Here is a 17,292-nt window from a genome sequence, read left to right on the forward strand (position 1 = left end):
GCTGCGATTCACCCGGAATCGGGCGATTTGCGTCATTACATCACGGGGCGGGGCCAAAATGCCGCGATTTCGGTGCCCCGCCCCCTGCACGCCCACGCCGCGGCCGGCATCTCCCGGAAGCCCGACAACAAATGTTGGCAAGTATGGTTTTACTTACTCTGAAGGCATTGCTTTTTCAATTTACTGATGTCCTTAAAACCTTCAGTGGTGACTGACATCCCTGCTGCATACTAGTACTGCAGCAGTGTTGTTAATGCCCCTTCCTTCTGAACTTCCCAGTACAGGAGAATAAGACGTTCACAGAAGGAGCATCAACAATATCCAGTGCTAAATTGTAAGTTTTGGGTGGCGTCCAGTTTTAATTTGTAGATTTTAATTGGGTGATCAAATTGGAAAGAATCGGTGGTTCAGAGCTCATGGATCCCATTAATGCCTTAGGCTGATGACATACATAATGATTTTGTTTCTGGATTTAATCACTCTGGACTGTTGCTTGATTGCCTGGCAAAATCACCAATTTTGTTTCCCCTTAAAGAAGAAAAACAAATCCTCAATTTTCAATTACAATGTTAATTTAATATGTTCAACAATATAATGTGTTTTTCTTACATTTCCCTTCAAAGTTAAAATTTGTTTTCATGCTGAAGGATCTAGGGCCTTATTCATTAAGGATCTTAACTTAAGAAACTTCTTATTTCAGTCTACTGGACAAAAAACCATATTACAGTGCAAGGGGTGCAAATTAGTATTCTGTTTTGCACATAAGTTAAATATTGACTGTTTTTTCATGTAGAACACAAATATCAACTTTAAATTTCAGTGTACAAATAAGCTATCAAGTATTTATGTGCTACATGAAAAAACAGTCAGTATTTAACTTATGTGCAAAACAGAATACTAATTTGCACCCCTTGCATAGTTACATGGTTTTGTCCAGGAGACTGAAATAAGAAGTTTCTTAAGTTAAGATCCTTAATGAATCAGGCCCCTAGAGATCATCTAATCGTAGTTTGCCTGGTGAATCTAGCCCAAACTCTACATTGAGAAAATTTACCAGCAGCTATAAAAAAAACTACAGCTCCCATGCTCTAATGAGCCCATAGGAGATCTCTCATATGCCCAAAAATGAAAATTATTGTAATATAATTAACAAATAAATAATAGTCCAAGATTACTTGTAAATTGCTAGATTTATTCATCCCCATCCCCATTGCATTGTAGATCTGATTGGGCAGGCAGCCAAGAAGGTCATTCAGAGACTGAAAACAGACTCACATAAATGCAGATGCTAGCACGAGTCTGCTGTCAATCATAGCTTACGTTTCTGAGGGGGGCATTATCTGATAATTTGCCTAAGCGTGTGCAGATCTTCATTTGCATATTTGGAATTCTCTGTGTACCAGCTATAACATGACAACAGTGAAGAGAATTATAATGAAGGTTTTTAGTGAAATAAAGGGCCTGAGTCATTAAGGAGAGCAAGGCAAAAAAAGGAGTTAATTTGATCCTGGACAAACTATGTTACAATGCAAATTAGTTTATTATTTTGCATGTAAGGAAACTACTGGCTGCTTTTTCATCTAGCACACAAATACTTGATAGCTTTATTTTAACACTGAAATTTAAAGTTGATGTAGGACATGTCCTACACCAAATATAAATCTGTTTCCACATTTTAAATGTACCTCCCCTCTAATGTAACATGGTTTTACCAGGGTGCAAAGTTACTTCTTTTTTTTTTTTTTTGCTTTGCTCTCTTTAATGACTCATGCCCAATGTGTTTGAGTGTTTATAAATGAACAAAAACTATTTTATTGGGTGGACATTTACTTTAACAATGGTATTATGTTGGCTAATTGAAATATCTTTTGGAGAAAACCTAGCTTGTAATTTAATACAATATTTCTAAGGGTAGAAGGACGGGGAAAAAGAAGGGCCTGCATGAGTCGCACTAGTGATAGAGCATATCCCGTAATCCTTTAAATAGTTATATTTTATTGAGTACGGGGTGCTACCATTCCTTAGAGAGGCAGATGAAGGTTTAACAAAAGAAGGGCTTAGTAGGTGCACAAATGCTCTAAATGTAGAAAGGAGTATGGAACACTTAAGACGTAACTTTTATTACTGACATATCAGCGAAATATAAAATAAAATGAAAAAGTTAAAACGTGATGTGTACTTAAAAGTTCGCTGGATGCTCCACTGCATACCATTGATCTATAATTACATCCTTATACTAGATCCTATTGGCGTATATAACATTATAGATTAGCGCATTAGATCAATTATCTCACCACGTCTGATTTTGATAATATAAATAAATGATCAAAGGGTATTATCAAGAATCTCTATGATAAGCCTAGGTTAATAAACTTCCCTCCTGGCTGACTGGATAATGCCCATAGCTGTCTAGCTATCAAAGGATCTGTAAGGCACGGTAATCTAGCAGGTAATCTTCGTTGATCTATATAAGGTGTATTGCTAGCTACCTAATATAAACTCCATCTAGCCATCGTGGCCACGACTAAGCACACATAGCGAAACGCGCGTCGGCGTTTCGCTGGATGCCCTTCACTTACCTATTTATAAATCCTCAGATCCTTTCCTATGCTCCTATTAGACCCAAAGCTAGATGGAGTTTATATTAGGTAGCTAGCAATACACCTTATATAGATCAACGAAGATTACCTGCTAGATTACCGTGCCTTACAGATCCTTTGATAGCTAGACAGCTATGGGCATTATCCAGTCAGCCAGGAGGGAAGTTTATTAACCTAGGCTTATCATAGAGATTCTTGATAATACCCTTTGATCATTTATTTATATTATCAAAACCAGACGTGGTGAGATAATTGATCTAACGGGCTAATCTATAATGTTATATACGCCAATAGGATCTAGTATAAGGATGTAATTATAGATCAATGGTAAGCAGTGGAGCATCCAGCGAACTTTTAAGTACACATCACGTTTTAACTTTTTCATTTTATTTTATATTTCGCTGATATGTCAGTAATAAAAGTTACGTCTTAAGTGTTCCATACTCCTTTCTAGATTTAGAGCATTTGTGCACCTACTAAGCCCTTCTTTTGTAATTTAATACCTAAGAACTAATAACTATATGGAAATATTGTTAATGTCACAGTTCTTTGGGGTCACAACCAGCTACATTGTTACAGGCTGTCATAGAGCAGGGACATTTAAAATAGATACACTGAATCTTGAACAATTCAGGATTTGGTGCAGCATGGGGGCTTAGTGGTTAGCACTTCAGCCTCACAGCACTGGGGTCATGATGTTTTATTCCCAACCATGGCCTTATCTGTCTGGAGTTTGTATGGTCTCCCTGTGTTGCGTGAGTTTACTCCGGGCGCTCTGGTTTCCTCCCACACTCCAAAGAATTACTAGTAGGTTAATTGGCTGCTACCAAATTGACCCTAGTCTGTCTGTGTGTTAGGGAATTTAGAATGTAAGCTCCATTGGGGCAGGGTTAGAACTCTGTACAGCGCTGTGGAATTAGTGGCCTTATATAAATAACTAAATTATTATGATGATGATTTGGCAGAATACTAGTTTTTTTTAGCAAGATTCTTTTTCAGGAAGTTCAAGCTATACGCCATTGAATGATTGTTGTATACAAAGATTTCACCTTTAATGATCCCTTTTAGGATGGTCTAGTCTGTTGTCAAAGTCACTTCCCAATGAATTTTCTTCATTGCCATGTATGCCATCTCAGCCTGGCTCTCAAACTTCATATATTTTAATATGATTTCTCTTGTCAGAGATCCCACCGCTGCCGCAAATGCGAGTATATGGGTACTTTGATATCTTGACTGACAGATAATGGTACAACACAATTTTATTATGAGGTCAACAGATCAGTGCTATATAGCACAGGACCTCAGGTCTTAACTGACTAAAATAACAGACGAACATAATTTACCTATAACTCCCCAACAGTTTGGAACACTGGCTTCGAGGAACATCTAGCTTGTGCCCCTAAGCATTATAAAAACTTGTACTCTAGTTCAACTAACCTGTACATGATCTACTTAAACATTAATGTCCTATGCTAATTACCAAATAACTTAACTAGCTTTATAACAACACTAACAATGCCATGCTAACAAACTAACTAATCTGTCTTCTATACTATACATGCTTAATAAAATAAACTATCTACAATATTTTGCACATTAAATACTGTTTGTTTTTTTCATATAGCACACAAATATCAACTTTAAAATTTAGTGTACAAATAAGCTATCAAGTATTTGTGTGCTACATGAAAAAACAGACAGTATTTAAATTATGGACAAAATAGAAAACTAATTTGCACCCCTTGCTTTGTAACATGTTTTTTTTCCAGGAGACTACTTACTCAATTTTTTACTTAACTTTCTTTAATGAATCAGGCCCTAAATTATTAACAGGTGACATTAATTGAATATTTTTTTTTGGTGTGTTCTTTTGTAATTTGATATTCCACATATGTATTGGCTGTAATGTCCTCTCAGTTAGAGCAGAGCAGACCTAGAGGCTAGATTTACTAAGCTGCGGGTTTGAAAAAGTGGGGATGTTGCCTATAGCAACCAATCAGATTCTAGCTGTTATTTTGTAGAAGGTACTAAATAAATGAAAGCTAGAATCTGATTGGTTGCTATAGGCAACATCCCCACTTTTTCAAACCCGCAGCTTAGTAAATCTAGCCCCTAGACTCTTATTCATTATCAGACGTATCTTCAGATCCTAGTTGAATATGGACGTGTGTATACTACCCGATGTATGTGCATTTTATTTAAAAAACCACACACTACTCGTTTTGTATTTGTTAATCAATCAGGCCAACAATGTTTAAATCGCAGGGGATAACATGGAAAGAGAGAGATTATTTAAAAAAGGTTAAAGTTGTAAACTGTAACCAAAGTGTTCTGCAGGAGGATTTTAAAGTGCACAGTGCAGAAAGAGCAGAGGAGATTCCAAAGCCTTTCTACTCGATACATCATGTGCCATGACTGTGGTTGCCATGGTAGTCACAGTACACTGTGGAAACGCTTCCGAATTGTGATTTATATTACAAAAACACATAATATTTTAATGGAATTGGTACTTTACAGTTGTTATTGGAACCAATGACATTTTCTAATTAACTGTTTTTATTTATTTTGTTTAAATAAATCATTTTGTTTTCATGAATCATGGTCTGGATGGTTTGCTTGCAACTATTAGAGCATCTACTGCACTCCTCATTTACGTTACGTGGATCTAGACCCTTGTATTACCATGTCATTCCACCATTTATTTTACTTCTTTCCAACTATGGTACTGTTACAAAGGGGGCAGTTTGTCGTTTAAAATATTTGGGGTGCTCATAAACAAGATGGAACCCTTCCCAGTTACCACTGGCACCCACATACACTGTTCTCAGTCTGCTAACCTGAGTTCTTGGCATCCTCTTACCTGTGTGCCAAACTGATTTCTTGGCATTCTGAATTACTTGCATCCTGTTCCCAGTGTGCATTCCTGAGTTATGGCAACCCTGTTCCCAGTATGCAAACCGTATTTCCTGGCATTATTTTACCACTGTACAATCCTGCAATTCTTGTCATGCTGTCATCAGCATGCAATCCTTAGTGTTTGACATACTGTTACCTGTGTGCAATTCTGAGTTCCTGGCATCCTGTTATCAGTGTGCAATCCTGAGTTCTTTACAGTCTACAACCCCTGTGCAATCCTAAGTACCTGACACTCTTCTATGCATGTGAAATCCTGAGTTCCTGACACTCTGCTACACGTAGGGGAAAACACAGGATTTGTAGAGGGAGGTTTCCACACCACGCCACCAGTGGGCGTGACCAGCATGCATACGGACATGGCTATAATTTTAGAGAGTGCTTGGCTGCTCTCCAACTCTTCCTATATCCATAATATACATAGGCAACGCTGCGTACACTACTGTTAGGTGCATGCAGTTCTCTCTTTTCGAGCAGAGCTGTGTGAAGTGGGGGCAGGGCCCAGACACCTCAATTATAAAGTGCCCCAGGCATGGAGGGGGGGTTTCCAGGAACTAGGAAACCCCTCCTTGGTTTGCCTATGCATAGGCAATCCTGATATATCTCTCAGACCTACTCCCAAACCATTGTCAATTCTTGTATGGTTTCAAGTTTAATAAAGATTTCTGCACTTTCACAAGATATTTTCCTTGTAACAGAATTCTGGACTGATGAAAGCCATAAATGTACGATGCTACTTTAAATCTTACTGTCATTTCTGTCAATAAAATTACCTGTTTCTTGTAGTTTGGACCTTTGGACAAGGAAGAAAGTAAGATTTGTTTGATTTGCATTTTTATATTTATATAATGTGTATACATGGGGACAATATTATATCATTATTTGGTTGTGAAGAAGAGAACAAGAGCTATTTAAGTATACATTCCTTATCAATATGCAAGTACCACCCGATCTTGTTTAATTATTAATTTGAAGTTTTCAATATCAGCAGATTTAGCGGTTGTCTCTATAAAAACTAGCTCAGTGTTTGTAGAGCAAATTAACTAAACTAAACAGAACTAATAACGGATAGCAGCAACATAGAAACTCATGCAAATTAATAATGTATCTCGCCAATAACTGATTTTTATCTACATTAGAATACAAGCCCAGATGTGCTAATTCCTCTTGACAAATAAATTGCCAATAGGTGAAAACATTATCAAAATGGAACTACTGTTATTCTAGCCTAATGATTTCTCAATGACATTAAAAGAAACAAGGCCAAATCTAACCATATGGCAAATAAAATTAAGGTGGGTAATTGCCAGTTCTTTAAAGAACAAAAATGGCACATACAGTATATGCTTTTCTGATTATATTGAAAGGCACTCGACTCATTAGCTGTCCTTTCTGGCTACTGTGATCTAAAATACATGCCTAGCCATCTGTCATGCTAGTGGCTCAACACAGCAGAGGTAGCAATGAGGGAGGGAATGGATAAATTAAATGCACATGGAAAAATGGCTTAATTCCCAACACTCCTCCATACTGGAGTCCTGGGGACTAAAATCTATTTTAAGTTGTTAATACATAAAGCAAAATAGATGTGCCTTAAAGCAGAAGGGCTAAGAAAGTGGTTGGAGAAAAGGTACTAGAGAAACCTTATGTTCGCACAGATGGTACCCACACATAACTTTGAGTACATAATAATAGTGGCCCCTGCAGGAGGGTTATGTTGTATTGCTGCTTTTACACCCCTTTCAGCAGGTGTTTTTTCTCTTATAAAAGTTATTCAGGAGTCTCAGAACAAAGGATAATAAAGATTAATTAGTTTGGCAGCATGCTCAAACCGAATGTTGCACATAGTAAAGGGCATAGCAAGAGACTTTGTTATATAGTATGTGAAAATAATTTTATAATTGAAGCTAATTTGTGATGGGTTACTTCCTCCTTTTCAGTATCTGTAAATTAATTTGTTGAATGACATTAGCCAATCAACACAATTCTGGTGTCTGATTTATAGCAGACCTTGCAGACACAATTTGTTGGGATATTGGTCCCTTATAAGTATATAGCATATCTCTGAGAGATATATAGGATATATAAGATTTCCTCTAGCCAGATGTGAGGATTTTGTATGCCATTGCCAGAGCTATGCATATAGGTCTAAAAGGGTTGGATCTTCTCAATGGAATCATGATTAGATTTTATATAGCAGGTAAAAAAAAAATCAGCACAGATGATGTCCTCAATGATCTCAGTGCATCAGGCCCTGTGACTCAGTTGTTAGGTCCAACACCAAAACAACTTGACCTGTGCAATTTAGTCTTCAAAGTGTGTTGCCAAAATGACAACATGAAACCACCATGTGTGCAGTGAGCATTTTAGGAAAAAAGGTTTAGGTGTTTTGTTGCACAAGACATAAATGGTGTTGGAGGCAAACCGGAATTATCTTCTAGTGGATGGAGGCACATTCTTTTGATATTATATCCCTATTTTAAACATTCATAAAGATGGATCTGTTTCTGTTCAAGTGTGACTGACAATGCTATACATCAATTAAATAATTATAAAAGTGTAATCAGAATAAGTATTTGTGCTTGGGTTCACCCTCCACCTTGCTGCACATTTTGTAGAGAATGTTTTTTGATACATATGGGGGATATGGGGTACCTGGCTTTGTGAAACTATCACATCTCAGTCCCTGAGTTCAGGGAACAGAGGGCAGTAAGTGACTAAAGCCTTCCAGCACCTTTGGCAAGGTTCTAATGATTCATGATAGAGCATTGCATCCAGGAAGGTCTGCAGTGCTAGGATGCTGCAGATCTGTCGGTGCTAGGATGCTGCACCACCACTTCACAGGTCTGCGGCAGTGCTGGAAGTCCACACATTAATTTCACTTGGGTTGTAATGAGCCCTAAAGGAGTCTTGTCTACTGGGAGTCCCAGTAGGCAAAGCACCACAGCAAAGCTTAGTGAGCTCCAGCTGCCAGTTACCTTTTGAAAAGTTAATACCATATGTAGATGCCGTTAACCAGTCATCAGCATAGATTTCAGAGCCACCAGAGAAAAGAATCAGTGAAGAGGTAACTCACCTCCTCCTTGGCAGGCTGCTTTCTCCTCCTCCCCTTAGTGTCCTTACTGGCTGCCAGACACAACACTACCAGAGAGCGATGTACAAGAGGTCATCTGGTAATGGGATTTGTATGGGAATTGTGTAATGTGCCCAGCTTTGTTCAGTCAGTTTATGAGAGGTCACATGACCTGTACAGACATAATTTTTTCAGTTGGTTGTGATATTCATACAGGTTTGTCAGTCTGGGTTTCCCCTTACACCAGCTTTTTCACACCTGGGATCTGTCTGTTTCAATGATGCTGTCACTGTGGCAACCAGCCCCCATCTGTGTTTGGTTGAGAATGTCACTTGAAGTGACTGGTATTACATCAAACTATAAGGGTGGTCCACCATGAGGTACTCTAAGTAATCTCTGGGAAATATGTGTCGCCAGGACAGTTACTTTTCTCCATTGCTATCCTGGCAGAATAACTTTCACAAATTGTGGTGAAACCATGTTTTTTATCGCTTCCACAAGTAGCAATGAGAAGTATTAGTTATTGAAGATATTCACAAAAGTGGTGTTTTTATTGTAAACAATTACTTAGTATGTTCTAATTGCATGAAACTTAACAACTGTATAAAAAAAGATTTGTAAATGTGTTGGTTTATAGATAATGACAAATAAAAACTTTATACATTTGTAAACATTTTTACATTACCAATTATCTATTTTTAAAACCTCCACGAAAAAGCTCTACTTTAAGTTTAATTTCTTACAGCAAATCATACTTTGAAATATTTGATCACCAAAAAAATATTATGATTAATTTAATGAGTTTTAAGTAGAGATGAGCGCACTCGGATTTCCTGAATCCGAGCCCACCCGAACGTTGCCAATCCGAGTCGGATCCGAGACAGATCCGGGTATTGGCGCCAAATGAAAACTTGAAAGCGAGGCTCCGAGTCATAATCCCGTTGTCGGATCTCGCGATACTCGGAACCTATAAATTCCCCGCTAGTCGCCGCCATTTTCACTCGGGCATTGATTAGGGTAGAGGGAGGGTGTGTTAGGTGGTCCTCTGTTCTAGTAGATCTCATGCTGTGCTGTTTAGCTCTGTGCAGTGCTGTGCTGTGCTGTGCTGTTCTGTGCTGTGTTCTGTTCTGCAGTATCAGTCCAGTGGTGCTGTGTGCTGTGCTCTGTCAATTTTGAGTTCAGTGGTGCTGCTGGGTCCTGTGTGCTGTGTCCTGTTCAGTCCAGTGGTCCTGTGTCCCGTGCTCTGTGCTTCTAAGGGCATAGTTATTTCCCCAATATTACCAAGTGTTTAAAAAATAAAAAAAAGTTAATAAAAAAAATATACAAAAAAATTATTAAATTTTTTTTTAATTACAACAAAATTTGCCAAAGAATCCTGCAGTATAAGCCCATTGGTACTGCAATATTACCAAGTTCACACATTCTGCAGTATCTTGTGCTACATATAATGGAGAGCAAAAATTTGGAGGATAAAGTAGGGAAAGATCAAGACCCACTTCCTCCTAATGCTGAAGCTGCTGCCACTAGTCATGACATAGACGATGAAATGCCATCAACGTCGTCTTCCAAGCCCGATGCCCAATCTCCTAGTACAGGGCATGTAAAATCCAAAAAGCCCAAGTTCTCAAAAAAAAGCAAAAAGAGAAACTTAAAATCATCTGAGGAGAAATGTAAAGTTGGCAATATGCCATTTACGACACGTAGTGGCAAGGAACGGCTTAGGCCCTGGCCCATGTTCATGACTAGTGGTCCATCTTCACCCAAGGATCTTAGCCCTCCTCCTCCTCCCCCCCCCTACAAAAAATTGAAGAGAGTTATGCTGTCAGCAACAAAACAGCACACAACTCTGCCTTCTAAAGAGAAATTATCACAAATCCCCAAGGCGAGTCCAAGGGTGTTGGTGGTTGTCAAGCCTGACCTTCCCATCACTGTACGGGAAGAGGTGGCTCGGGAGGAGGCTATTGATGATGTAGCTGGCGCTGTGGAGGAACTTGATGATGAGGATGGTGATGTGGTTATTGTAAATGAGGCACCAGGGGGGGGAAACAGCTGATGTCCATGGGATGAAAAAGCCCATCGTCATGCCTGGTCAGAAGACCAAAAAATGCACCTCTTCGGTCTGGAGTTATTTTTATCCAAATCCGGACAACCAATGTATGGCCATATGTAGCTTATGTAAAGCTCAAATAAGCAGGGGTAAGGATCTTGCCCACCTAGGGACATCCTCCCTAATACGTCACCTGAATAACCTTCATAGTTCAGTGGTTAGTTCAGGAACTGGGGCTAGGACCGTCATCGGTACAGGGACACCTAGATCCCGTGGTCCAGTTGGATACACACCAGCAACACCCTCCTCGTCAACTTCCTCCACGATCTCCATCAGATTGAGTCCTGCAGCCCAAGTCAGCAGCCAGACTGAGTCCTAGCCTACTACTGCCACTGCTGCTGTTGCTGCTGTTAGTCGGTCATCTTCCCAGAGGGGAAGTCGTAAGACCGCTAAGTCTTTCACAAAACAATTTACCGTCCAACAGTCGTTTGCCATGACCACAAAATACGATAGTAGTCATCCTATTGCAAAGCGTATAACTGCGGCTGTAACTGCAATGTTGGTGTTAGACGTGCGCCCGGTGTCCGCCATCAGTGGAGTGGGATTTAGAGGGTTGATGGAGGTATTGTGTCCCCGGTAACAAATTTAGTAACGGGGCCACCCCACTACACAGTCCAGAATTTTTTTTTTGGAAATTCAGAGCCGTGGAGGGTTTTTTATTAATTATATTGTGGTGACCACTCCTCTACGCAGTCCATGTACATTTTTTGGTGCGATTAAGACCAGTTGATGGTTTTCTTATTATATTGTGGGGACCCACTCCTCTACGCAGTCCAGAAAGATACCTCGTTGCAACGTTTTGGACTAATAACTATATTGTGAGGTGTTCAGAATACACTGTAAATTAGTGGAAATGCTTGTTAATGAATGTTATTGAGGTTAATAATAGCGTAGGAGTGAAAATAAGCCCAAAAACTTGATTTTTGAACTTTTTATGCGTTTTTAAAAAAAAATCCGAATCCAAAACCTTAAATCCGAACCAAAACCTTTTGGCAGGTGTTTTGCGAAACAAATCCGAACCCAAAACATCACGAAAATCCGAATCCAAAACACGAGACACCAAAAGTCGCCGGTGCACATCCCTAGATTTAAGATACTTTTTAAGTTAAAAACATGTAATCAAGGTGGTAAAATACTCAATAAATATTGGTTAGTTTCACATAAACTAACATTTTTGTTTTCTCCTACATTTTGTTTATAACTGCAACTTGTGAATGCAGCCAAGCATACTGGCAGCTAGACAGTTCCTAACCTGGCATTGCAGCTAGGAATTGACAAATTGATTCAGCTGATTCTGAAGTTTGCCCATACTGGAGAGATTCACAATTGGCAAGTTCATTTGTGAATCATTCTTGATTCATATAAAATATGTATAAGTAATACCCACTGGATAATGAAGCCAGTTACAGTGCATGGAATATCAATACATCAATGAGAAACCATCAAAAATTATCATATGTGTGTAGCCTTACAAAAAAAGTTTACAGCCCCTTGGACTCATTCTTCCTAGCATATTCTATGGGGATGCTGTCTGTTATTGACTATTATTATCCAGGACTATTTTACATTTGTGTACACACTGCATTTCATAACAGGTGCAAATTTCCTGTTGCCCAGTACCCCCCCTTCCAGCATTAAATATCAATCCACCTGAATCTATTTGCAATTGTAACACTCTCTCCTCTGAGCTATCCCTGTGCATTCCTAGGAAACAGTGTATCTCCAGCATCATTTCTTTAATCAAATTGATGCCCTAGAATGCAGTGCACATGAGCAGACATTCTAGAGCATACTTACCAACTTTTTTCAGTAGGTGTCCGGGAGACGCTCTGTGGCAGGTGGGCGTGCGGGGGCGGGGCTCCGAAATCGCGTCAATTTGGTCCCGCCCCCGCGATGTAATGACGCAAATCGCGTCATTTGACAGCGGGGGCGGGGCCAAATGCAGCGATTCCCGGAGAATTTTGCCACTAATTCAGGCAGATGCAATAGATTGCCACACTCTCCCGGGAGTCCGAGAGACCCACCCAAAATGCGGGAGTCTCCCGGACATTCCGGGAGAGTTGGCAAGTATGTTCTAGAGCGCCAATTTTAATGAGGCTCACACTTTTTCCCTCCAAAGTGAGAGGAACATGGTGCGGAACAGCAGCAGGTGCAGGATGGCCCAGAATAGGACTGGACTGTGGTACGGCCTGGCAGGATATAAGTGAGGTGGAAGAGATTGAAGCCTTACAGGGGGTCTGGCCTTAAAACATTTAGTGGGGGCAAGGAGAAAGGCAATGTGACAGGCTAGGGGACAGGGGCCTGCATTTTTTTGCATTCCCTCAGGAAATTCAGTCCTGTAATGAGCATTCCAGGGCTGTGACATTATGATGGGGTCCTCAGGTTTTCCTGAGATAGCGTCATCAGCTCCAGCCTGTTCAGTAAAGGGCTGAATTACCTAGGAGCATAGGGCCTGCAAAAATATGCGGGTCCCTGTCCCTAAGGTAAAAACAGCCCAGTGCTGAAACCACTTCCCAACACCCCTGCCGGTGGGTGTCGGGGTAATAAAAGTTTAAGTGTCAGAAAATCAGCATTCTTTTCCTATGGCACTACTGGTCCCAGCAAGCCCTGGCAGCCATAAACTGCTTACGCATGCTGGCACTTGTAAAATTACAAGTGCCAGCATACTCATGACTGCCAGAACATGCTTGTCAAGGCTCCCAATAGAAAGTATTGGTAGTTACTGTAAACGGAGTGTCATTATTTTGAACACAGGTCGCACGGGAGAATATAAAAAAATGCAGTCAATGTTAACATAGTTATCACAATACCATAGGCACAACAGGTAATGCTGGCGAGATTTATTGCAGAACTCAGTGTGAGTAAGTATTTATTCACAGTGATACCTGCATTTTTAAACTACAAATGTTTTAAGAAATAAGTGGTCTTTGATCTCTTTATAATTATTATAATAACTTAGTTTATAATGAGATTGTATTATTATAGGTCTTTAAAGGGATTACGTAGACATATCCTGCAGAATTCCATGAAATAATAAACTGAAAATTACTACCACAAACAGCAACATAAAGGAGATTTTCTGAAAAGTGTTAAGAGGTTCTGCAGCATATATGAGTATATTTCAATGCATTATCTACTTTCAAATTCCTTTAAGAAGCCTGTAGGCTTTCATTTAGTGAGAAGAACTGAGTAGCTATAACATAGAGAGTTTTCTTTAGTTGTGCAGATAACAACCTTTTTGCTAATTATTTTTCACTAGTCATCTCAAGAATCTGCCAAGGTTAAATTATTATGTCTTCCACATGAGCAAATATGCAGCCCTATGACCTCAGTAATGGACACTTTGGTTCTTTATTAATTTGAAATCCATTCTTCCAGGCTACAAACTAAACACATTGACAAAAGGCCTATTAGTCGATTATGAAAAATTAGGGGAACAAGGTCAACGCTAGTCTGAATTTCCCTGAGCACCTGTGCGTTTGTTTTCTTTTAATAATGCACAGCTGAGGGCTTATTAGTTGGGAGAAAGAATGGGGAATTCACCCTAAGGCTGGAGAGCTAGATTACTTTTGTGCAGACAATCTCTGGCTATATTTTCACACTTGTTTGGAAGCAGTTTAACCCATTTAGTCCTAGAAATGCAAGCATTACATTGTGCATTAATGCAATGCAGGCTCAATAGGGAGTGGAACATTTAAAACACTTGACAAGGTCACAATGGCGTGTCTTTTATTTCTTAAAACTCCCTGTCATGTGTGAAGAAGGAACAATGTAGAAGTAGACATGAAGGAGGGAGTTGAGCAGAGGCTGAAGCCTATGTAAAGTGCAGAAGGGGATTTACTCTGGAAACCATTAGAGCACGTGCGGATTTATTTCATGGTCTGCTAGAGACCCCTTGCTGAGTCTGTGAATGGAAAAAGCAATAGAAAACTGGCCAGGAATTTCTAATGCTTATGAAAAGCAACTGCTGTCAGCATGTTTTCCAAATATGCCAAATTCTTCTTCAGGCCACAACTATAGTGGAACAGGCCGTGTCTCATCAGTCATGAGAACTCTGGGATTTCTATAAAACTAGTGACTGGTCTAGAGCAGAAACTCATGTGACATACTGAGACAGTGGTTTCAGGAAAGCAATAGCCGCTATTACAGTCTGGTGGAGTGTAACGGTGAGGTCAGGGAGATGTAACATCTGCCACACATGTTTCGCTGGTAATTTAGAACTTTGTATTCTAGATTTTTTTTTTGCTGTATATTGAATACTTGCATATTCACATTTAAACTATTTTCATTATATTTGAAAATATCAGTATCAGCATTTATTTAAAAAGCACCAGACTTCCATTACACAATGTACAGAATTTCATAGTGCTGTGTACCTATGGAGCTTCAGATTGAGCTCCAGGACCCATTGTCCCATTAATAAATATGCCCAATGCATTAACAATTAAATAAAAACTTCCAAAATCAAACATACCCTTTTCTATTCTTTGTACTCAAAGCTTCCTCTCCATGCTGCCTGATGACTCCTCCACCGGTGTATACCTCCTGGACTGATGGAGATGAACGATCCATACTATTTCACCTGAACCAACTGACAAGCAGGGTCAAGTGTTGCAGAGCTTCGTGATGAAGTCTAAACTTAAGTCCTAGGAGAGCTTTAGTAAATCAACTTTTTAACATCTAAAAATCAAACAACATCCTAATTTGGTCATGCTATGTGGCAACTAGAATATACGCAGCCTTGCAAATTCTGTTTAGATTATAATGCAACCAAAGCACAGATCACAAAACACTATTGTGTATAATTTATAGTGGAAACCATGGTTAACACTTGCATATTAGATAATCAAACTGACTGCCGTCAACAGAGGCAGAACTAGTGAGCTGTGGGCCCTAGTGCAGGGAAGATGGGAGGAGGGAACCGGGGCCCACAACTCGCTAGTTCCCTGTGAAGCGGACCCCATTGTCTCCATGGGCCCTGGTGCACCGCACCTGCTGCATCCATGATAGTGTCAGGCTTCAATGCAGAAATCACAGCTAAGGAGCCCAGAATATAGTGAAACACACAGGGCCTGAGTCATTAAGGAAAGTAAAGCATAAACATTGGAGCAACTTTGTACCTGGGCAAAACCATATTGCATTGGAGGGGGAGGCAAATTTAAAATCTGATGGCAGATTAGGGCATGGGGTAGGGCATGTCCTAGATCAATTTTATATTTCAGTGTAAAAATAAAGCTATCAAGTACTTGTGTGTTTCATGAAAAAACAGCCAGCATTTAACTTATGTGCAAAATAATAAACTAATTTGCACCCCATCTCCTGGAGAACATTTACTCCTTTTTTTGCCTTACTTGCCTTAATGACTCAGGCCCACAATGTTTATTACAGGATGGTACTAACCGAATGGTGTAGGTATAGAATGAGGATTGCAGGAGATGCAGAAAGCAAATACCAGGAACACAGCTGATGCAGGTAAACAGGTAATATGAAGAAATCCCAGGGAACAGGTGAACCAGGAGCACAGCAGTTAACAGCAGAAAAACAGGAACTGCAACAGCAACAATGACCAGCAAGGTATGCAAGGAGTGGCAGGTATAAGTAGAGAGACACCCAGGTGCAAGAGATAATTGGTGCAACAAATTAACCCCTAGTGATGAAAGGTAAGGCACAATAGCAGCACCTCTGGTGAGCAGAGGCATTGCAGGTAATACATAAAACACAAGTCCAAAGTCCAGGAGGTAGGAGCTGCCAATGCAAGCAGCATGTAATGCAGAGAGCTGCAGGCAGATCCTGACAGATAGGATTATAAAATAGATATTGTCATCACTGGTTGATATTGAAAAGGTTAATTATATATAGTGGTCCAAGTGGTATGCTGCCAATTCTGATACTACCTTCATTCAATATCAAATTCCATTCAGTTACATTTTCCATACCGCCACCTCTAAATTTCAACTTTGGCCACTGTGTGTGTGTGTGTATGAAATTTATATATATAGTCTAAACGCAACTGAGACGAGCCCAGAGCCCCTCAGAGCAGTATCAGCAGGCAGAGTGATGTATAAACATTTATTTTCTAGCCAGCAGACAATTGTGTCATATAAGCAGTTTTATGTTCAAGCTGTAGTACTCACAGATGAATTCAAAGTAAGCTGGATTCCAGAAAACTTGGAGTAGTAGTGCTGTTTGCCAAGGTACAGAGTCAGAGTTAAAGTATAAACCAGTGAAGAATCTCAGAGAGCAGGCTTTTCAGGAGTCCAGAATAACTTCTATCAGTGACAAAGAATGCATAGAACAGAATGAGGTTTTAAACTCCAAAGGTCCAATCAGGTCAGGAGAGAAGCATAACATAAATTAATGATACATGTATGCAATAACTCATGCTCACCACAGCTGAAGAGGAAATGAAAACAAATACAGTTACCAATTCAGACCCACCAGAACTGGTGAGGTGGTAAGCCATGATTCTATATGAACAAATAGGCTGTATTTAACAAACTCATAGGGGGGGAATTCAATTCCATGCAATGACCCTCTGGACATCACTACAATGTCTGAATGCACTGATTTCCAGGTACTGTGGTACCCAAACAGCATGG

The sequence above is a fragment of the Mixophyes fleayi genome, chromosome 5, assembly GCF_038048845.1.
Source record: "Mixophyes fleayi isolate aMixFle1 chromosome 5, aMixFle1.hap1, whole genome shotgun sequence".
Classification (NCBI taxonomy): Eukaryota; Metazoa; Chordata; class Amphibia; order Anura; family Limnodynastidae; genus Mixophyes; species Mixophyes fleayi.